A 24,629-nucleotide genomic window follows, 5' to 3' on the forward strand; every position below is an offset into this window, starting at 1 on the left:
CTGTGAATCTTGATCTCTACATCTCATCTCATTTCTTGATGTAGAGCTTAGCTAGATGTTTGCTTTCCTCTGGCTGCTGCTTCAGACTTGAGCTGTCAGAGAGATGGTAGGAGTACTTCCTCCCTGAGCTGGGCCTTGGGAACTGTGGTTGGCCTGGACCCAAGTCCAAATGATGCTATTTCCTGCTGCTTACTTAGGTTAGTGAGAGTGGTTTTTATGTTAGTGTTTTGGCTTCTTGCCTCTGGCTTTGTCCAAGGAGCTTAGATTTCTATTTTTGTTCAATTTGTGACCTACATTCTTGAGAGACTTAAGGCCCACTTTGTTTTTGATGAATGGTTACAGCATCCTTTTTGAAAACACTCTTTCCCTGTCCCATCACCTTCAAAGTTTGAAATGTTTCCCATGTTTAAGTATGTGACTTTGGCTAAAGTTAGTAGCAACACAACTTGACATCTGTGATCTCTCCACTCCACTTCCTCTCTCTTCTTTATGTGGGTGGCCACTTAAACGATGCTTAATTTTTTAGTTTCATTCTGTTCAGCATCTCTGCTTTTGCTAGGGGTCTACAAAATCTGCAAAATACATCTTGGGCACTATTTAGAGATTAACAGGGTAATTGCACGTATTGACTATTAATTACAACTCAAATTCTGCCCAGAGTACTTGAGCACTAATACATTCATTCAATAAAGATTCAGTGAGTAAACTGTGTGCAACCTGGCACTGTAGGAGGTTTTGAAAATGGAAAGAGGAGTAAGATAAGGTCCCATTTTCAGGGTTTACGGTTTGGTGTAAGGTGACAAATGGCACAATGTGTTGTGTGCTGTAAGAGGGAGCATAAGATGCCTTAAATAAGACGTTGCCCTTTGAGGAGTGCAGCTTAGTGGGGAGAGAAACAGTGGTGCCTGGAACATAATAAACAATCAATATCTTTTTTTAAATTAATAAATGGAGTATAATGTAGTGGTGTGTGCACTGTATCATGCTTTCTTCCCGTCCTCATCCATTTTCCCATTTTCAGGAATTCCTTTGGGGAATCAATTGTTTTCCTTTTCTCAGTCCACTGGATTTGTGTGGGACTCTCCCCACCTCCAACTTCATACTAAACTAATCAGGTATTCCATACCCCTGGCCCCACCATGAGCTCATGACCCTGGCTAAGACAACGAGAGCAAGTCCAGGACGTTTTTGTGTTATAGAAATATAATTACTTTTCCACCAGAACATCTGAGTGAATGAATCAGATTTGTGGTTCCCATCTTTGCACATGAAAAAAGGTCCTGTCTAAGAATGGACCAACACAGTGGACAGCAGAAAGGACTGGTATCAAGATTGAATCCTGACAACCTCATTTGAGCCCTTGGCTTAAGGGCTTGACTTAAGGCAGACGTCTTCTTGGACACTCCATTCATGTGAGCCTCCAATTCCCTGTCTTGCTTCAGCCAATTTGAGCATGTTTTCTTTTTCTTGCTACCAAAAGAAAAGACCTTCTTGACATATATAGGAACCCGAAGTTGAAATCATCTAATTCTGCTTGGGAGAAGATGTCACAAAAGTGAATCTCCAGCTGAGAATATGAGGATATGACCAGATAGATAAAGAAGGAAGTGGTTTCCCAGTGGAGGAATCAGTGCTAGCAAAACACAGAAATGGGAAAAACAATGTCCTATTATTATTTTTTTAATTTAATTTTTTTATTCATTTCTGCTTTATAACAAAGTGAGTCAGTTATACATATACATCTGTTCCCATATTCCTTCCCTCTTGCGTCTCCCTCCCTTCCACCCTCCCTATCCCACCCCTCCAGGCGGTCACAAAGCACTGAGGTGAACTCACTGTGCTATGCGGCTGCTTACCACTATCTATCTACCCTACATTTGGTAGTGTATATATGTCCATGCCTTTCTCTCGCTTTGTCACAGCTTACCCTTCACCCTCCCCATATCCTCAAGTCCATTCTCAAGTAGGTCTGTGTCTTTATTCCTGTTTTACACCTAGGTTCTTCATGATATTTTTTTCTCTTAAATTCCATACACATGTGTTAGCATAAGGTATTTGTCTTTCTCTTTCTGACTTACTTCGCTCTGTATGACAGACTCTAGGTCTATCCACCTCATTACAAATAGCTCAATTTCGTTTCTTTTTATGGCTGAGTAATATTCCATTGTATATATGTGCCACATCTTCTTTATCCATTCATCAGATGATGGACACTTAGGTTGTTTCCATCTCCAGGATATTGTGAATAGAGCTGCAATGAACATTTTGGTACATGTCTCTTTTTGAATTATGGTTTTCTCAGGGTATATGCCTAGTAGTGGGATTGCTGGGTCATATGGTACTTATATTTGTAGTTATTTAAAGGACCTCCATACTGTTCTCCATAGTGGCTGTACCAATTCACATTCCCAACAGCAGTGCAAGAGTGTTCCCTTTTCTCCACACCCTCTCCACCATTTATTGTTTGTAGATTTTTTGATGAGGGCAATTCTGACCGGAGTGAGATGATACCGCACTGTAGTTTTGATTTGCATTTCTCTAATGATTAATGATGCTGAGCATTCTTTCATGTGTTTGTTAGCAATCTGTATATCTTCTTTGGAGAAGTGTCTAAGTAGGTCTTATGCCCATTTTTCGATTGGGTTGTTTGTTTGTTTTTGTTATTGAGCTGTATGAGCTGCTAGTAAATTTTGGAGATTAATCCTTTGTCAGCTGCTTCATTTGCAAATATTTTGTCGCATTCTGAGGGTTGTCTTTTGGGCTTGTTTATGGTTTACCTTGCTGTGCAAAAGCTTTGAAGTTTCATTAAGTCCCATTTGTTTATTTTTGTTTTTATTTCCATTTCTCTAGGAGGTGGGTCCAAAAGGATCCTGCTGTGATTTATGTCATAGAGTGTTCTGCCTATGTTTTCCTCTAAGAGTTTGATAGTGTCTGGCCTTACATTTAGGTCTTTAATCCATTTTGAGCTTATTTTTGTGTATGGTGTTAGGGAGTGATCTAATCTCATACTTTTACATGTCCCTGTCAAGTTTTCCCAGCACCACTTATTGAAGAGGCTGTCCTTCCTCCACTGTGCATTCCTGCCTCCTTTATCAAAGATAAGGTGACCATATGTGCGTGGGTTTATCTCTGGGCTTTCTATCCAGTTCCATTGACCTATCTTTCTGTTTTTGTGCCAGTACCATACTGTCTTGATTACTGTAGCTTTGTAGTATAGTCAGAAGTCAGAGAACTTGATTCCTCCAGCTCCGTTTTTCATTCTCAAGATTGCTTTGGGTATTTGGGGTCTTTTGTTTTTCCAAACAAATTTTGAAATTTTTGTTCTTCTGTAAAAAATGCCAGTGGTAGTTTGATAGGGATTTCATTGAATCTGTAGATTGCTTTGGGTAGTAGAGTCATTTTCACAATATTGATTCTTCCAATCCAGGAGCATGGTACATCTCTCCATCTATTTGTATCATCTTTAATTTCTTTCATCAGTGTCTCATAATTTTCTGCATACAGGTCTTTTGTCTCCTCAGGTAGGTTTATTCCTCGATATTTTATTCTTTTTGTTGCAATGGTAAATGGGAGTGTTTCCTTAATTTCTCTTTCAGATTTTTCATCATTAGTGTATAGGAATGCCAGAGATTTCTGTGCATTAATTTTGTATCCTGCTACTTTACCAAATTCATTGATTAGCTCTAGTAGTTTTCTGGTAGCATCTTTAGGATTCTCTATGTACAGTATCATGTCATCTGCAAACAGTGACAGTTTTATTTCTTCTTTTCCGATTTGGATTCCTTTTATTTCCTTTCCTTCTCTGATCGCTGTGGCTAAAACTTCCAAAACTATGTTGAATAAGAGTGGTAAGAGTGGGCAAACTTGTCTTATTCCTGATCTTAGTGGAAATGCTTTCCACGATGTTGGCTGTGGGTTTGTCATATATGGCCTTTATTATGATGAGGAAAGTTCCCTCTATGCCTACGTTCTGCAGGGTTTTTATCATAAATGGATGTTGAATTTTGTCGAAAGCTTTCTCTGCATCTATTGAGATGATCATATGGTTTTTCTCCTTCAATTTGTTAATATGGTGTATCACGTTGATTGATGTGCGTATATTGAAGAATTCTTGCATTCCCGGAATAAACCCCTCTTGATCATGGTGTATGATCCTTTTAATGTGCTGTTGGATTCTGTCTGCTAGTATTTTGTTGAGGATTTTTGCATCTATGTTCATCAGTGATATTGGTCTGTAGTTTTGTTTCTTTGTGACATCCTTGTCTGGTTTTGGTGTCACGGTGATGGTGGGCTCTTAGAATGAGTTTGGGAGTGTTTCTCCCTCTGCTATATTTTGGAAGAGTTTGAGAAGGATAGGTGTTAGCTCTTCTCTAAATGTTTGCTAGAATTCGCCTGTGAAGCCATCTGGTCCTGGGCTTTTGTTTGTTGGAAGAATTTTAATCTCAGTTTCAATTTCAGTGTTTATGATTGGTCTATTCATATTTTCTATTTCTTCCTGATTCAGTCTTGGCAGGTTGTGCATTTCTAAGAATTTGTCCATTTCTTCCAGGTTGTCCTTTTTTTTTTTTTTTTTTGCGGTATGTGGGCCCCTCACTGTTGTGGCCTCTCCCGTTGCCAGACGCGTAGGCGCAGTGGCCATGGCTCATGGGCCTAGCCGCTCCACGGCATGTGGGATCTTCCCGGACCAGGTCACAAACCCATGTCCCCTGCATCGGCAGGTGAACTCTCAACCACTGCGCCACCAGGAAAGCCCCAGGTTGTCCATTTTATTGGCATAGAGTTGCTTGTAGTAATCTTTCATGATCTTTTGTATTTCTGCAGTGTCAGTTGTTACTTCTGATTTTTCATTTCTAATTCTATTTATTTGACTCTTCTCCCTTTTTCTCTTGATGAGTCTGCCTAATGGTTTATCCATTTTGTTTATCTTCTCAAAGAACCAGCTTTTAGTTTTATTGATCTTTGCTATCGTTTCCTTCATTTCTTTTTCATTTATTTCTGATCTGAGCTTTATGATTCCTTTCCTTCTGCTAACTTTGGGGTTTTTTTGTTCTTCTTTCTCTATTTGCTTTAGGTACAGGGTCAGGTTGTTTACTCGAGATGTTTCCTGTTTCTTCAGGTGGGATTGTATTGCTATAAACTTCCCGCTTAGAACTGCTTTTGCTGCATCCCATAGGTTTTGGGTCATCGTGTCTCCATTGTCATTTGTTTCTAGGTATTTTTTTGTTTCCTATTTGATTTCTTCAGTGATCACTTCGCTATTAGTAGTGTATTGTTTAGCCTCCATGTGTTTGTATTTTTTACAGATCTTCTCCTGTAATTGATATCTAGTCTCATAGCATTGTGTTTGGAAAAGATACTTGATACAATTTCAATTATCTTAAATTTACCAAGGCTTGATTTGTGACCCAAGATATGATCTATCCTGGAGAATGTTCCATGAGTACTTGAGAAAAATGTGTATTCTGTTGGTTTGGGATGGAATGTCCTATAAATATCAATTAAGTCCATCTTGTTTAATGTATCATTTAAAGTTTGTGTTTCCTTATTTATTTTCGTTTTGGCTGATCTGTCCATTGTTGAAAGTGGGGTGTTTGAGTTCCCTACTATGAGTGTGTTACTGTCGATTTCCCAGTTTATGGCTGTTAGTATTTGCCTTATGTATTGAGGTGCTCCTATGATGGGTGCATAAATATTTACAATTCTTATATCTTCTTCTTGGATCGATCACTTCATCATTATGTAGTGTCCGTCTTTGTCTCTTCTAATAGTCTTTATTTTAAAGTCTATTTTTGTCTGATATGAGAATTGCTACTCCAGCTTTCTTTTGATTTCCATTTGCATGGAATATCTTTTTCCATCCCCTTACTTTCAATCTGTATGTGTCTCTAGGTCTGAAGTGGGTCTCTTGTAGACAGCATATATATGGGTCTTGTTTTTGTATCCATTCAGCCAATCTGTGTGTTTTGGTGGGAGCATTTAGTCCATTTACAATTAAGGTAATTATCCATATGTATGTTCCTATTCCCATTTTCTTAATTGTCTTGGGTTTGTTATTGTAGGTCTTTTCCTTATCTTGTGTTTCTTGCCTAGAGAAGTTCCATTAGCCTTTGTTGTAAAGTTTGTTTGGTGGTGCTGAACTCTCTCAGCTTTTGCTTGTCTGTAAAGATTTTAATTTCTCCATCAAATCTGAATGAGATCCGTGCTGGGTAGAGTAATCTTGGTTGCAGGTTTTTCTCCTTCATCACTTTAAATATGTCCTGCCAGTCCCTTCTGGCTTGTAGAGTTTCTGCTGAAAGATCAGCTGTTAACCTGATTAGGATTTCCTTGTGTGTTATTTGTTGTTTTTCCCTTGCTGCTTTTAACATGTTTTCTTTGGGTTTAATTTTTGACAGTTTGATTAATATGTGTCTTGGTGTATTTCTCCTTGGATTTATTCTGTATGGTACTCTCTGTGCCACCTGGACTTGATTAACTATTTCCTTTCCCATATTAGGGAAGTTTTCAACCATAATCTCTTCAAATATTTTCTAAGTCCGTTTCTTTTTGTCTTCTTCTGCAACCCCTATAATTCGAATGTTGGTGAGTTTTATGTTGTCCCAGAGTTCTCTGAGACTGTCCCTAGTTCTTTTCATTCTTTTTTCTTTATTCTGCTCTGCAGCAGTTATTTCCACTATTTTATCTTCCAGGTCACTTATCCATTCTTCTGCCTCAGTTATTCTGCTATTGATCCCATCTAGAGTATTTTTCATTTCATTTATTGTGTTTCTAATCGTTGCTTGATTCATCTTTAGTTCTTCTAGGTCTTTGTTAACTGTTTCTTGCATTTTGTCTATTCTATTTTCAAGATTTTGAATCATCTTTACTATCATTATTCTGAATTCTTTTTCAGGTAGACTGCCTATTTCCTCTTCATTTGTTAGGTCTGGTGGGATTTTATCTTACTCCTTCACCTGCTGTGTGTTTTTGTGTCTTCTTATTTTGCTTATCTTACTGTGTTTGGGGTCTCCTTTTTGCAGGCTGCAGGTTCGTAGTTCCCATTGTTTTTGGTGTCTGTCCCCCGTGGCTATGGTTGTTTCAGTGGGTTGTGTAGGCTTCCTGTTGGAGGGGACTGGTGTCTGTGTTCTGGTGGATGAGGCTTGATCTTGTCTTTCTGGTGGACAGGTCCACGTCTGGTGGTGTGTTTTGGGGTGTCTGTGGCCTTATGTTTTTAGGCAGCCTCTCTGCTAAGGGGTGGGGTTTTGTTTGTCTTTTGCTAGTTGCTTGGCATAGGGTGTGCAGCACTGTAGCTTGCTGGTCGTTGACTGAAGCTGGGTGCTGGTGTTGAGACGTAGATCTCTTGGAGATTTTTGCCATTTGATATTATGTGGAGCTGGGAGGTCTCTTGTGGACCAGTGTCCTGAAGTTGGCTCTCCCACCTCAGAGGCACAGCACTGACTCCTGGCTGCAGCACCAAGAGCCTTCATCCACCCGGCTCAGAATAAAAGGGAGAAAAAGTAGAAAGAAACAGTTAGTAGAAAGAAAGAAAGAAAGAAAGAAAGAAAGAAAGAAAGAAAGAAAGAAAGAAAAAGTAAAGAAGGGAGGGAGGGAGGGAGGGAGGAAGTATGGAAGGTAGGAGAAAGAGAAAGAGAGAAGATAAAGTAAAATAGAATAAAGTATGATAAAATATAATAGCGTTATTAAAATAAAAAGTAATTATTAAAAAAAAAACGGACGGATAGAAGCCTGGGACAAATGGTGGCAGCAAAGCTATACAGACAAAATCTCACACAGAAGCATACACATACACATTCAGAAAAAGAGGAAAAGGGGAAAAAATCGTAAATCTTGCTCTCAAAGTCCACCTGTTCAATTTGGGATAATTCTTTGTAAAAAGAGGAAAAGGGGAAAAAATCATAAAACTTGTTCTCAAAGTCCACCTCCTCAATTTGGGATGATTCGTTGTCTATTCAGGTATTCCACAGATGCAGGGCACATCAAGTTGATTGTGGAGCTTTAATCCGCTGCTCCTGAGGCTGCTGGGAGAGATTTCCCTTTCCCTTCTTTCTTCTCACAGCTCCCGGGTCTCAGCTTTGGATTTGGCCCCGCCTCTGCATGTAGGTCCCCTGAGAGTGTCTGTTCTTCGCTCAGACAGGACAGGGTTAAAGGAGCAGCTGCTTCGGGGACTCTGGCTCACTCAGGCTGGGGGGAGGGAGGGGCACGGAGGCGGGGAGAGCCTGCGGCGTCAGACGCCGGCGTGATGTTGCACCAGCCTGAGGCGCGCCGTGCGCTCTCCAGGGGAAGTTGTCCCTGGATCCCCGGACCCTGGCAGTGGTGGGCTGCACAGGCTTCCCGGAAGGGGCGTGTGGACAGTGACCTGCGCTCGCACACAGGCCTCTTGGTGGCGGCAGCAGCAGCCCCAGCATCCCACACCCGACTCTGGGGTCCGCGCTTTTAGCCGCGGCTCGTCTGGAGCTCCTTTAAGCAGCGCTCTTAATCCCCTCTCCTCGCGCACCAGGAAACAAAGGGGGAAGAAAAAGTCTCTCGCCTCTTCGGCAGCTCCAGACTTTTTCCCGGACTCCCTCCCAGCCAGCCGTGGTGCACTAACCCCTTCAGGCTGTGTTCACGCTGCCAGCTCCAGTCCTCTCCCTGCGCTCCGACTGAAACCCGAAACCCGAGCCTCAGCTCCCAGCCCCGCCTGCTCCGGCGGGCCGAGCAGACAAGCCTCTCGGGCTGGTGAGTGCCGGTCGGCACCGCTCCTCTGTGCAGGAATCTCTCCGCTTTGCCCTGCCCAGGTACGTGAGGAGTTTCTTGCCTTTTGGGGGGGTCTGAGGTCTTCTGGCAGCGTTCAGTAGGTGTTCTGTAGGAGTTGTTCCACGTGTAGATGTATTTCTGGTGTATCTGTGGGGAGGAAGTTGATCTCCGCGTCTTACTCTTCCGCCATCTTCCCCGGTCCATCCCCCTCCTATTATTTCTGATCCATGAAGCAGAAGCGGTTGTTACTTTTCCAATGTCTTATGTCCTAGGTCTTTTTTCTTCCATTAGCAAAATGTGATGTTTTTATAAAAGAAATGGAGATATGTTAACTATATATAAAAACAGGCTTACAAGATCGCTAAAGGGCACAAGTAGAATTAGTACGTGGGTGTATTAGTTAGGATAACTTAGCTATGAGTAACTAAAAACCTGATGAACATTGGGTTAAAACAAGGGAACATTCAGTGTACACTTAACAACCGTTTTGGGTGCAGTGGTTCCAAGATTGGCTCGGCAGCTTAATAATGTCATCAAGGACTCATTCTCTTTTCATCCTCCCACTCTGCCATTCTCACCATGATAGCGTTGGACCTCAAGCTTTTTGCCTCATGGTTGACAGATGGCTGCTACAGTTCCAGATATCTCATCATATTCATATTACAAAGTAGGAAACATGGAAGGAAACAAAAGAGTCTTCTATGTTTGCATCTCTATTTTTTTAAAATTAATCATAAAGGATAACATGTCACAAAGATCTCCTCTATCCAGTAGATTTTTCCTTATAGATCACTGGTCAGCACTAGGTTGCATGCTACTCTGTAAGGGAGATAGGGCTGCTGTGATGGCTGAGACCCTTCAGTTCATATCACGCAGCTGAGCATATTGCACTCAAAATGAAATTAAGAGTCTGTTAGCTAGAGAAATGTTGCTACAAACACATAGCTATAAGCATAGTTGCTATGAAGGAAATCAACAGGGTCTGTTATAAGAGTTGTTCTAGATGAGGTGTCAATATAAATATATCACTTTTATTGGTTATAACCTACTTCTCTCAGGGAACTCTTTCTTACTGTCAGTATTTCACAGGACAGTTTTAAAACCAACATCATTCTTGGCAAAACTCATTTGAATCTGGCACGATATTTAAAGTTTGAAAGGTATTTTTTCTTTTACCAGTAACTTGAACACATATTTTAGGGGCCACACTGCCCAAAGCCTAGTCGAAAACAACATCAGTATTAAGAACACAGACTTAACAGTTAATAATGACATTGTATATCTGTTTGTTGTCTTTTCTTATCAAAATGCATTCATATAAATTTGTCTCATTTTATTTGTACAACCACATCTAAGTGGTAGCTACTTTTTTCAGCTTACAAGTGAAAAAGTTGAAATACAGAAAATATAAGTTACTTTAAAGCTACACAGTAAGTCAGCGAAAAAGCCAGGTCTAGAAAGAGCTTCTTCCTCTAGTCCCCTTACAGTGATTTCCTAAAGCCAAATCTATTCTTTCCTCTATTTATCCAACAACCTCCCTTCAATGGGCTTAAGGTGGTGTCTATGAATGTGGATCCATAAAATATTTCTTCAGCCAGAGTCAGTAATGGTTTTATTATCTTGATGGTGAATAGGCATTGTGATGTCATTCTGGTGATGCTCTGTGTCTGGTGATGGGACTCGTTTACCTCCTAGAGCGTCTGCTATCAGAGACACACCACACACTCATTTGCAGTAGAATTTTAAGGGGTTGTAGAAATTCTTGGGTCTTATTGCAGAACCTGGAAGAGGCAAGTGTAAACACCATGCCATTACCATTTCTGAAACTCCTTATTTCACTGCCAGTGTTTCTTATAACAGCAGGTTTGAAGTGCCACATACGTTCTAGGTTTTCTTTTGCAAGGGAGATGATAGAAATATACATGATATAGTGAGAAAAGCACTAGATTAAGAGTCAGAAAATTTAGATGTACATTGTCACTGTGATTCTTCTGAGCGATCTGGGCTAGGCTGTTGGCTTCTATCAGCTTGGTTTCCTCAACCATTACATGGGAAAGATGGTGATTATGGTGATGATGATGAGGATGTTTTTTACATTTCAGGTTTGTAGTAAAGTTGAACAGTTTATGAGTGTGATTGTCAAACAATTTTTACTTTTCCTCACAATTTTCATTGTATTACTTCATCCTTGATATCTTATTCTTGAATTCGTGAATTTGAAATCATGTTCTGGGTTTGTGTATCCACAGCCATACATGGTACTCCTCTAAGAGCTGTCTCTCGATGAGAAAAACATCTCATTCCTGTCTTTCTTAGTTCAGTTCTCTTGATTTGTGTAACTCAGGGTTTCTCAGCTTTGGCACTAATGAAATTTTGGATCAGATAATTCTGAGTTGTGAGGAGTTGTCCTATGCATGCTAGGGTGTTTATCAGTATCCTCAGCCTCTACCCACTGATTATCAGAAACAACCTACCTCTACCCTATCACAGTTATGATGATCAAAAAAGTCTCCAGACATTGGCAAATGTCCCAAGGGAGGATGGAGGGCAAAACTGCCTCCAGCTGAAAAACACTGGTCTACCTTTATGATCTATATGTTCCTCCCTGTCTCAGAAGACTTGTATTTGTTTAGTACAACTTCAATAATGTAAAAATATGTGGTATGTTTGAAAAGTATTTGGTTCAAAAATAATGAACGAGACTTTTAAATTATTTCATAATTCAAGACACTTTGTGAAATTATGCACATTGTGCTTTGAAAGCACAATAGAATTGAGTTTTAAAATAACTAATAAAATTTTTCTAATCAGATAAGTTCTATCAATTTAAATCATACATTTTCTTTAAAGGAATCTGTACTTTGGTAATCACAATATAGAGACCTAAATATTTTACAGTGCGAAAAGGAAATCCTACTTATGTAGAGTTCACTAACATGAGAGATGACATTAAACCATGAACACTACTATTTGTGCTGCAGATGAGAGGATGACAGGGAAGACATTTAAATGGCATATACATTTGATCTCAAATTTTTTAAAAATTAAAATGTGTAAGCTTAATAAGACAATGTACTTGAAAATCTAGATGTCCGAAGAAGGAACTATAAAATATTCATGAGATAAAAAAGTTAAACTAAAGTTATTTAGCAGTTATCATGACTTCAGTAGAGGAAAGCAGTTTGAGTACCCAGAGACTTAAATTCTCCTTGTTACAGATGATAAATTCATTGTTTGACATGGTAAATAGGCCCACTCAGTGCTATATTTGAGGCCTGTATAGCTCTGACATTCGAGTTGTTTTTGAAAAACTTTCCCTCTCCCCCAACTTCTATAAAGAAGAAAAAAAAAATTGATATCAGGAAGGCCAAAATGGCCAAAGGAAGTAACTGAAAAACCATTCATTTTGCATTTGTTTATGTAGCCTCACTAGAAGGAGCATTTGTGTTCAAAGGCTTTTATGAAATATTTATTAGGGGATATTTTGAATGAGATGGCCAGTGGGGCTGTGTATGGGAATATTTGGATATGGATATCTTGATTTGTTACCTCTGGTCCCATCTCTACATATCTTGCCCTAAAAAGGGATTGTCATGTCACCAGTTTATGCCTGTGGCTCTGGCCCAAGTTTGAATGAAGAGAAGTCATTTGTGTTTTTGTTTCTAGAATCGTTTCCTTTTCCCCTTAGACTTGTAGAAATCAAATGGTTGCCTGGTAATAACCTTCTACATATTATATAGGTCGGACTAGTGCAAATGTACAAGAGTAGAAGAAAGTGTACAGATCAAAATTCGAATCTGGGAATGGACCCACAAATTTTCCCTGCTGAAGCTTTTTGGAAGTTTTCTCTCTCTTATTTCTCTATATACCTCAGCTTGTTGATAGACCTTCTTTCTGTAGGTGAGTTTCTCCATCAGGAAATCATCCATACTTCCTTTTTCAGCTTTCTGAGGATCTGGAATTCAACAGAGAACACTGATGGATACTTAGTGGACTATTTAATTTTCTCAACCTTTGAATCTTTTAGCCAGGACTTTGAGTCCTTAGTTTCTTTTTACTATCAGAAAAAAAAATTGATTATAGATTACTGATTGGAGGTGGGGGCTGTAGTGGAAACAGTCATTTCAAGAGCGATGGGAAACCACCTAAGGCTTTAAAGCAATTCTATAGCTCGCAATTTTATTAATAAATAATATTGCTCTGGCTGCTCAATGGTGGTGGATGAGAAAGGATCAGAAATTATGTTGGAAGACCTGTTAAACTATTTTGGTTGTCCAGGTGAGAGATAATCATGGACAAGGATAATGATAATAGAATAGGAAAAAAATTAAAATATTCAAGAAATATTTTGTAGGTAAAACCAATAGGACATGATAGGTTTGAGGTAGTGTAGAGAAAACGTGAAATCAAAGATGGCACATGGGTTTTTGACTTGAGCAATAGGATGGATCATGTGTCATTTATTGACACAAGTAGCCCGGGGGAAGAAACACACTTAAAAAGGATAATTAAAACTTGAGTTTTAGATGTATTAATTTTGACAAGCCTGTAAGACATGAAAAGTGTGCAGTTGGATATAGTCTGGGGCAGAGCAGAGAATTACTCTATGTTGATAGGGTGAGGTACTCACTCCCATGTAACTTTTCACTACTTTTTTTGTGAATAAGGGTATTTAGTGAAGAAAAGTTGGTTCTTTAATTCAATTTTCTTTTACCTTTCTACTCACATGAGCAGCATCAAAAAATAGAAATCCTTCCTGATTGGCATTGCTGTTCATGTTCCATTGATGACAGCAATATGTTTGTCTTCATGGTAAATGGAGTGTCAACCTGGTTATCTTGGATCAGAAGACGCCTTCATAGTTTAATCTCAAAGCTAAAAAAAGGATTAGTGAGTAACGTCACAGTGATACATCTCATGCTTAAATCCAATAATTTAATTTTAATCAGTTGCATATTATTGGTAACAGTGAATCATAACCTATCTTGCTGTTGAGAGAACCATGACCTTGCACAACTGTATGGAATGAACAGAAATATCTGGGTCTATTTAGTACATTTTATTAGAGCTATTGATCTCTCTCTCTCTCTCTCTCTCTCTCTCTCTCTCTTTCTTTTTAAAAGGGAATCTTAGTTCCTTTAAATTATCCACAAAATGTCACAGTAAAATAAAACAACTTTACTTAAGGGATTCTCTAAGAATCAGTCAGTTTTGCACAATCTAGTGAGTATATGTGAATCCAGAATGCTATATTAAACTGGAGGAGTATAAAAGAAACTGGACTTTTACCACTTTGTACTGTTTTTCTTCTCAAAATCCAGTCTATATTTGGGAGGTAGAATTTTGTGTTGACAGCTAAATATGAAATCCTAATTCATTTTGGATAATTTGGAAATGAAATTGAAGAATACCATTTTCTAAAAGATAATTTACACTGCAAGATTTATTTTGCATAATATATTTTTATGAGAATTGCAGAATTCAGAAGGGAAGATATCTTCTCCTGCATGATATATCATCTCTGAATATTTTCTTTAGCATGTTATGAGTTCCTTAGGCTTGGGAGGATTATTACTGTAAAAGTAATTTTAACACTGTCTTTGATAAAATGTAAAGGAAAAGAGAGCAATCTGTCTATCATCAGAACACATAATCATATGGTTCAGGTTAGAGAAAAACAAGAAGCTTGACTTTCATGCAACTGGAAAGTGTCTTAAAATTCAATTAGCCAAACATTTGCCTTTTTCAAACAGCAAGTTTCTGTGTGTCTTGAACAAGTGACACAATCTTGCTGCTATTTTGATACATGCTTTTGAAGCTCAGGTTCTTCTTGTCTGTATCAGGAAGTAAAACATAATTTATTTGGATAGAATGGTTTCACTATTTGATGTAAAAAACATGAATAGAAAGGGAGCTTGGCAGAATTTGAAAACTACAACTGATCTCTAAATTACCTCAAGACTTGAAGTAACTCTGCTTTTCCTCAACTACTTTTATTTGTCAATAACATTCTGAAATATGTTATTATTAATAATAGAACCTATGCAGAAGCTAATAAGTAACAACCTTCAACTTTCTTGTGGTAGATATACCAAAAGTACGTTCTATGTGTCTAAAATCTATGGTGGATTTCTTCATTTTTCCTTAGCCTTGAAGTTCTTACTTTTTATTAATGTGAAATTATCAAAATTGAGTTTTGAATGTATTGGTAGAGACTGAAAAGGAAAGATGATGTGACTTGAACACATCCAGTTTATTCCCTGAAAGGCAGTGCTTAAGTGCTTCAGGTTCAATATCAGGAAGAACTGTGTTAGAAACCTGTGTTTTCTACACATTAGCTGCATGATCTTGGGCAAGTTATTTAACCCATTTTAAAAATATTTTTTATTGGAGTATAGTTGATTTAGAAAGCTTTGTTAGTTTCATGTGTACAGCAAAGTGAATCAGTTATATATATATATATATATATATATATATATATATATATATATATATATATAATCTCCACAATTTTTTAGATTCTATTCCCATTTACAGAGTATTGAGTAGAGTTCCCTGTGCTATACAGTAGATCCTTATTATCTATTTTATATATAGTAGTGTGTAAATCCCAATCTTGAAATTAATCCCTTCCCCACTTTCCCTTTGGCAACTGTAAGTTTGTTACAAATGAACTTATTTAACCCTTTGAGCCTCAGTTTCCTCATCTGCAAAACAATACTCATTTTAAAAGCTTGATTAACTAAAACAGTGCCTGGAATAGTGTAAGCACCTAAGAATATTTAATTATATTTGTAAAAATTATTATTATATCTCTAGCCTGTAAAACTTTGTTATTGATGTTTCTCTAACCCACGCTGACTCATTACAAAGAGTTGTATTCAGGAGAAAACCCATATTATGTTCAGATAAAGATGGTATACTTCAGCCAGATTAATGGACTCATTATTCCAAAAGGGTTTTTTTAGAGTATTTTATTTTTAAGTATTTTTAAATTGAGTTCGTAAGATTATAGAGTGAGATGTATCTATGGAATATCTGGTTAAAATACTGATGTACAACTAAAGAATTTAAGTTGAAACTTCCTCAGGGTCACAGAGCTACTGAAGAGCAGAGCTGTTATAATTACACAAGCTTTCTGATTCCCAGTCAAGTGTTCATTTGTTCTTACAGGCCACTCATAAAGTCTAAGATTACTTGAGGGTTAGGTTAACACAGGAACGTGTGACAGTCTAAGATTGACCTGTTCCACAAATGCAGTTCGCAAATAATGTCACTCAGAGGAAAACTAGCTCTAGTACTCAGGAAAGAAATCATAAAGATCAGATCATAAATAAAAATGAAGGAAACAACAGCAAAGATCAATAAAACTAAAAGCTGGTTCTTTGAGAAGATAAAAAATATTGATAAACCATTAGCCAGACTCATCAAGAAAAAAAGGGAGAAGACTCCAATCAATAGAATAAGCAATGAAGAAGGAGAAGTAACAACTGACACTGCAGAAATACAAAGGATCATGAGAGATTACTACAAGCCAATACATGCCAAAAACATGGAAACCTAGAAGAAAAGGACAAATTCTTAGAAAAGCACAACCTTCTGAGACTGAACCATGAAGAAATAGAAAATATGAACAGACCAATCACAAGCACTGATATTGAAACAGTGATTAAATATCTTCCAACAAACGAAAGCCCAGGACCAGATGGCTTCCCAGGCAAATTCTTGCAAACATTTAGAGAAGAGCTAACACCCATCCTTCTCAAACTCTTCCAAAATATAGTAGAGAGAGGAACACTCTCAAACTCATGCTATGAGGCCACCATCACCCTGATACCAAAACCAGTCAGCCACCATCACCCTGATACCAAAACTAGACAAAGATGTAAGAAAGAAAGAAAACTACAGGCCAATATCACTGATGAACATACATGCAAAAATCCTCAACAAAATACTAGCAAACAGAATCCAACTGCACATTAAAAGGATCATAAGCCATGATCAAGTGGGGTTTATACCTGTAATGTAAGGATTCTTCAATATATGCAAATTAAACAATGTGATACACCATATTAACAAATTGAAGGAGAAAAACCATATGATCATCTCAATAGATGCAGAGAAAGCTTTTGAAAAAATAAAAAAAATTTTTTTTAAAAATTCAGTAGTTATTTCCCATTTATGATAAAAACCCTGCAGAAAGGAGGCATACAGGGAACTTTCCTCAACATAATAAAGGCCACATATGGCAAACCCACTGCCAACATTGTTCTCAAAGGTGAAAAGCTGAAAGCATTTAACCTAAGATCAGGAACAAGACAAGGTGGTCCACTCTCACAATATTATTCAACATAGTTTTGAAGTTGTAGCCACAGAAATCAGAGAATAAAAAGAAATAAAAGGAATACAAATCAGGAAAGAAGAAGTAAAGCTGTCACTCTTTGCAAATGACATGATACTGTACTGTACATAGAGAATCCTAAAGATGCTACCAGAAAACTACTAGAGCTAATCAATAAATTTGGTAAAGTAGCAGGATACAAAATTAATGCACAGAAATCTCTGGCATTCCTATACACCAATGATGAAAAATCTGAAAGACAAATTAAGGAAACACACCCATTTACCATTGCAACAAAAAGAATAAAATTCCTAGGAATAAAGCTACGTAAGGAGACAAAAGACCTGTATGCAGAAAACTATAAGACACTGAGGAAAGAAATTAAGACGATACAAACAGATGGAGAGATATAAAATGTTCTTGGATTGGAAGAATCAACAATGTGAAAATGACTGTACTACTCAAAGCAATCTAGAGATTCAGTGCAATCCCTATCAAATTACCAATGGAATTATTCAAAAAACTAGAACAAAAAATCTCACAATTTGTACTGAAACACAAAAGACCCCAAATAGCCAAAACAATCCTTTTTTGTTTTGTTTTGTTTGTTTTTTTTACATCTTTATTGGAGTATAATTGCTTTACAATGGTGTGTTAGTTTCTGTTTTATAACAAAGAGAATCAGTTATACATATACATATGTTCCCATATCTCTTCCCTCTTGCGTCTCCCTCCCTCCCACCCTCCCTATCCCACGCCTCTAGGGGGATACAAACCACTGATCTGATCTCCCTGTGCTATGAAGCTGCTTCCCACTAGCTATCTATTTTAGGTTTGGTAGTGTATATATGTCCATGCCATTCTCTCACTTTGTCACAGGTTACAACTCCCCCTCCCTATATCCTCAAGTCCATTCTCTAGTAGGTCTGTGTCTTTATTCCTGTCTTATCCCTAGGTTCTTCATGACCTTTATTTATTTATTTTTTTCTGAGACTCCATATATATGTGTTAGCATATCGTATTTGTTTTTCTCTTTCTGACTTACTTCACTCTGTATTACAGACTTTAGGTCCATCCACCTCACTACAAATAATTCAATTTCATTTATTTTTATGGCTGAGTAATATTCCATTGTATATATGTGTCACATCTTCTTTATCCATTCATCTGTAGATGGACACTTAGGTTGCTTCCATGTCCTGCCTATAGTAAATATAGCTGCAGTGAACATATTGGTACATGACTCTTTCTGAATTACGGTTTGCTCAGGGTTTATGCCCGGTAGTGGGATTGCTGGCTCGTATGGTACTTCTATTTTTAGTTTTTTAAGGAATCTCCACACCGTTCTCCATAGTGGCTGTATCAATTTACATTCCCACCAACACTGAAAGAGTGTTGCCTTTTCTCCACACCCTCTCCGGCATTTATTGTTTGTAGATTTTTTGATGATGGCAATTCTGACCGGAATGATATGATATTGCATTGTAGTTTTGATTTGCATTTCTCTAATGATTAATGATGTTGAGCATTCTTTCATGTGTTTGTTGGCAATCTGTATATCTTATTTGGAGAAGTGTCTAATTAGGTGTTCTGCCCATTTTTCGATTGGGTTGTTTGGTTTCTTTTTGTTATTGAGCTGTATGAGCTGCTTGTAAATTTTGGAGATTAATCCTTTGTCAGTTGCTTCATTTGCAAATATTTTCTCCCATTCTAAGGGTTGTCTTTTGGTCTTGTTTATGGTTTCCTTTGCTGTGCAAAAGCTTTTCAGTTTCATTAGGTCCCATTTGTTTATTTTTGTTTTTATTTCCATTTCTCTAGGAGGTGGGTCAAAAAGGATCTTGCTGTGATTTATGTCATAGTGTTCTGCCTATGTTTTCCTCAAATAGTTTGATAGTTTCTGGCCTTACATTTAGGTCTTTAATCCATTTTGAGCTTATTTTTGTGTATGGTGTTAGGGAGTGATCTAAATCATACTTTTACATGTAGCTGTCCAGTTTTCCCAGCACCACTTATTGAAGAGGCTGTCCTTTCTCCACTGTACATTCCTGCCCCCTTTATCCAAGATAAGGTGACAGTATGTGCTAGGGTTTATCTCTGGGCTGTCTATCCTGTTCTATTGATCTATCTTTCTGTTTTTGTGCCAGTACCATACTGTCTTGATTACTGTAGCTTTGTAGTATAGCCTGAAGTCAGGGAGCCTGATTCCTACAGCTCCAATTTTCGTTCTCAAGATTGCTTTGGCTATTCGGGGTCTCTTGTGTTTCCAAACAAATTGTGAAATTTTTTGTTCTAGTTCTGTGAAAAATGCCAGTGGTAGTTTGATAGGGATTTCATTGAATCTGTAGATTGCTTTTGATAGTAGAGTCATTTTCACAATGACTGCTTGATTGATTCTTCTGATCCGAGAACATGGTATATCTCTCCATCTATTTGTATCATCTTTAATTTCTTTCATCAGTGTCTTATAATTTTCTGCATACAGGTCTTTTGTCTCCTTAAGTAGGTTTATTCCTAGATATTTTATTCTTTTTGTTGCAATGAAAAGTGGGAGTGTTTTCTTAATTTCACTTTCAGATTTTTCATCATTAATGTATAGGAATGCCAGAGATTTCTGTGCATTAATTTTGTATCCTGCTACTTTCCCAAATTCATTGATTAGCTCTAGTAGCTTTCTGGTAGCATCTTTAGGATTTTCTATGTAGAGTATCATGTCGTCTGCAAACAATGAAAGCTTTACTTCTTTTCCGATTTGGGTTCCTTTTATTTCCCTTTTTCCAGGGATTAATGAGATAATGTGTGCAAACTTTTTTTTATTGAAGTGTAGTTGATTTATAGTATATAGGTTCAGGTGTACAGCAAAGGAATTCAGTTATGCATATATATATTCTTTTTCAGATTCTTTTCCCTTATATGTTATTACAAAATATTGAGTATAGTTCCCAGTGCTATACACTATGTCCTTGTTGCTTATCTATTTTATATATAGTAGTATGTGTCTGTTAATCCCAAATCCTAATTTATCCCTCCTCCTACGTTTCCTGTATGGTAACCATAAGCTTCTTTTTTATGTCTGTGAGTCTGTTTCTGTTTTGTATGTAAGTACATTTGTATCATGTTTTAGATTCCACATATAAGTGATATCATATGATATTTGTCTGTCTCTGTCTTACTTCACTCAGTATGATAATCTCTAGGTCCATTCATGTTGCTGCATATGGCATTATTTCATTCTTTTTTTATAGCTGAGTGTGCAAACTTTTTATCATAATACTTGTCATATGAGGCAAGAGCTCTTAAGATGTGAAATCTTGTCCTTATTATCTGTTAAACACCCGGTTGGATACTTTACATTTTATCTCCGTTAATCTCCATACCATTTGGGTAGGCAAGGATCTTTATCCCCCCTCTGTTTATGAGAAAACAGAAGTTCAGAGAAATAAACTACCATGCCCTAGTTTGCTCCATGTGAAGGTGTGATGGAGCCTCATCGGTGGTTAAGAGCACACACTGAGCCCTACAACTGCATGATGGGAAAAGTTAAGGGCCTCTCTCTGCCTCCATTTCCACTTTTGAAAAAATAAGGAGAGTAATTGGACCTACCTCATAAGATTTTTAAGAAGCTAAGCAAGTTGGTGTTTGTTAACATTTAGAACAGCCTGGAACATGCTAAGTGCTACATATGATTTGTTACATCAAAAGATTATGTTTTATTTTTATGTCTTACTCGAGTAAGATTGCCGAGGTTCTTGCTAAATAGTTCCTTTAGTTTTAGGTAAGAACTGTAAGTGCTTTGGGAACAAAGCATCTCTCTATCATTCTACTATAGTTCAAATCTGATGAAAGCCACTTTTGTCCACTCTCATTCTTATAATGTCACAGGGAAACAATAATAACTGTATTTTTTTGGTCCTCAAGCACTGACAGCTTTTGTAGACCATTGTGAACCTGGGACCATGCCTCTTTAATATTTCTCCTGCAAAATACCAGCCTCCCCCTGTGGCTGGAATTCTTGCTCCAATGACTGACATCTAACACGTGTTCTGCTGCCAGATGTACTTCTTTCCTTTGGCTGGGCACCTGGGTTTGGGAGATGTGGTGTCAATCAAGACTGTACTGCTGTATGAGATAAGCGGGTAGAGAACACACTTTAGAAGCCAATTCACAGAGCTTTGGGATTATACCTGGGCTGAGAGATTTAGCAGAGAGATCTCAGGCTTTCCTCTGCTCCATGCTATGCCTATGTGATCTGTTGCAGGGAGTTTTTCTTTGCCTTTCAGATTCTGACCTTTCTGAAGGCCAAAGCCTTGTCTGTATATTCAGCCAGACCTGTCATAGAGAGAGCATCAAAATGATCAATACAGATATAAATTCTATACCGTACCTATTTTGAGAGAACTCCTTGTAGATTAAGGTCATTCAAATACTGGATGCTTGTTTTTCTAGCCATCTTCTAATAGAAGGCAATAAAAAAAAAGCAACAATAAGCTTTATGCTCAAATAATTATAAGCAAAATGAACTTTAAACACATGAACTTTTCAACCACTGATTAAAAAAAATTAAAAAGCAGGTTTCAGACTTTGTATAGTTTTAATGACCTTATCAAAAATCTGCTTTAGGGGACGCACTGCTATACCAGAGAGGGGCTGACAAACTACAGTCTGCAAGCCAAAACTGGCCTGCCCACCACCTTTTTTTTTTTTATGAATAAAGCTTTATTGGAGCACAGTCACACTTTTTCATTTAGGAATTATTTATGGCTCTTTCATATTACAGTGGTAGAGTTGAGTTGCCACAGAGACCATATGGCTTGCAAAGACAAAAATAGTTACTATCTGGACCTTTATATCTTCTCAGTTCTGCCCTTGACAACATGTAAATAAATGAGATTGACAGTTTTCCAATAAAACTTACAAAAACAGGAAGTGGACCAGAATTGGCAGATCCTTGGTAAATTGGAAAAAGAAAGTCCTTTAGAGTCAGACATACCAGCTCTGTGACCTGGCAAGCAACACTTGACCTCTCTGAACCTCCGTTTGCACACCCAAAAGACATGGCTATCAATGCTTATCTCGTGATTATTATGAGGATAAAATAAGTAAATGTATGATCAGGATCTAGCACACATGAGATACTAAATGTTTGTGAATGTCGTTTCATTTAATACCTCACACCTACAGGCTATCAAAATTTTGCAATTAAAATGTAGGAAAATATCAACCTCACCAAACACCATGGGAGGTGTTTTCCTCAGAAAGCAGAGATACAGAAAAGTTTTAAAATTTTTGAAAACATGCTTAGTGTCATTCAAGGACTTTAGCTGGGCTTATAAGAATATATATTGAATAAGGGGGAAGAAGGATGTTTAAAAAACCGTATCGTTTTGACATAACAGACTTCTAATTTAACCCTCAATTTTGAAAAATATGATGTTTTAGATACATTCATGCTCTTAAATATCCAAGAATTTAACTTAGTTTTACAACGTCTTTCATGTTTCACAGTGTTCAGAAATATTTCTGCCATATCGTTGAACCAACTATTCCTTACAACCACTTCTAAAAATTTAGCATCCAGGACCAAAAGTGGAAAAGCATCTGTATGCATGTTTTAAGCCAGTGAAAAATGAAAGTGTTAGAAGAAAATGATGCCCTTCGGCCATTGTAGGAAAGTTGGTCCTGAACATCAATCATCACCAAACTCTGAATGTGGGATTGTGGGGTAATCTAGTTATACTAAACTTGAAAGTAATAATAAAAGAAGAAAAAATGTCCCTTGCTTCCGTTCATAATCTATTTTCTCCTCTAAGTACAGTACAGTTTATTTTCTTTATAGCCATAAAATCAAAAGCATCTGGTGCAAAAATAAAACTTACCTTGGAGCATCATGAGACAGATGGGAAGTTCTGAGACAAACCCAAGATTCAGGGTTGGCTAAAGTCCTGGTTCAGTTTTGTGTAAACTTGAATAAGTAAACTTTCTCTGGTTTTCTGTAACCTTCCATTTAGTGGCAATAAAATGCCCACTAATAGTGCTACTGTAAATATTAATGATATAACAAATATAAATGGCTACATAGTGATTGCTGGGGCCTCAGTAAATTTAATTCTGTCCCAGTGACCATATTATTTTAGACTATGGGGTATAGATCTATGATTCTCAAATTGGAATATGGGACAAACAGAAAGTACACAATGATGCCAGAGGCAAATGAAGCTTCAGGTCAGATAGTAGGAATCTTCTGAGGGTACCAATTTTACTCAAACTTGTAATTAGAAAGTTTAAAAACAATTTAGTAGAAATTTAAAATACTTTCATGTTGGAAGCCAATAGTTTTCATTTGAAAGAGCATGTAAAATGAATGGAAACTTGAAAAATAATGTTGAAACTCCAAGGAAATAAAATAGATGGTTTTGACTGATGGACAGATTCCTCTGTGTTGTAGGGTCCCTCGGTGGAAATGGTATGTGAAGCTCTGGGAGAAAGAATGTGAGATTGGGAATTTGAAAATAAAAGTCTGAGTGCTGGCTCTGCTGGCTTCTTCTTTTGAGACACGGAATAAGTTACTTAATCTCCTTGACTCTCAGTTTCTGCATCTGTAAAATGGGACTCACTTTGATCTAATAGGTGGCTTGAGGATAAATAAGATATGTGAAAATCTTTTTGGGGAGAATTTCTGAAATTTTTGTGAACAGTAAGACAGTCTAAAGATGTGAGTTTTGTTGCCATCAGTTGGTATGACATTTTACCAGTAAAATGGATTAAGAAACCAGACTCAAGGGAAGCCTTCTTTCTTTGAGGACTCTGTTCTTTGCTTGAAGGCACATATTTTAACCTTACTTTAAATCCCTAAAGTTTATTGTTTTTTAGTTGCATATAAATCAAATTAAACCTCTCCTTATTTTCCGCATCTGCAAAATGAAGAAAATAGGAATTACCTCAATGATTGTTCTGAGAATTAAAAAGCTTAAGGCATATGAGACTATCCTGCAGGGGCTTACAGATTGGACTATCAAAACTGTAAATTCCTTCCCTTTACTCCCTGCTTCTACCCTTAACTAATCTCTTCCAAATTTCTTCCAAATTAAAGAAAAAATTCTGGAGCCTGAATTCTGTTATAATGGATTTTGGTTGCTGTCCTGAAAACTATTTTATGAGGGATGCAGCCTTAAAAAAAATCTTGTTCAGAATTGCATATTCACCAATTACTTTGGAGAATTTTCTCTGATTAGCTCTTTCATGAGGAAGTAGAATAAAGGGATTATAGGAAGAGCACTAAGCAATTAAAACCAAACCCTTCGTAGTTCTAAGAAACATTATTTTTCTCTGGTTGGGAACTCTCAGGATTTGAAGCTGACACTGTGCCTGTTTGCAAGGTCATTAGGTTTTTTTTTTTTTTCTTTTTACATCTTTATTGGAGTATAATTGCTTTACAATGGTGTGCTAGTTTCTGCTCCATAACAAAGTGAAGCAGTTATACATATACAGTTATACAGTTGTTATACAGCAGTTATACATATGTTCCCATAACTCTTCCCTCTTGAATCTCTCTCCCTCCCAC

This window comes from Mesoplodon densirostris, chromosome 5 (genome assembly GCF_025265405.1).
Source record: "Mesoplodon densirostris isolate mMesDen1 chromosome 5, mMesDen1 primary haplotype, whole genome shotgun sequence".
Lineage (NCBI taxonomy): Eukaryota > Metazoa > Chordata > Mammalia > Artiodactyla > Ziphiidae > Mesoplodon > Mesoplodon densirostris.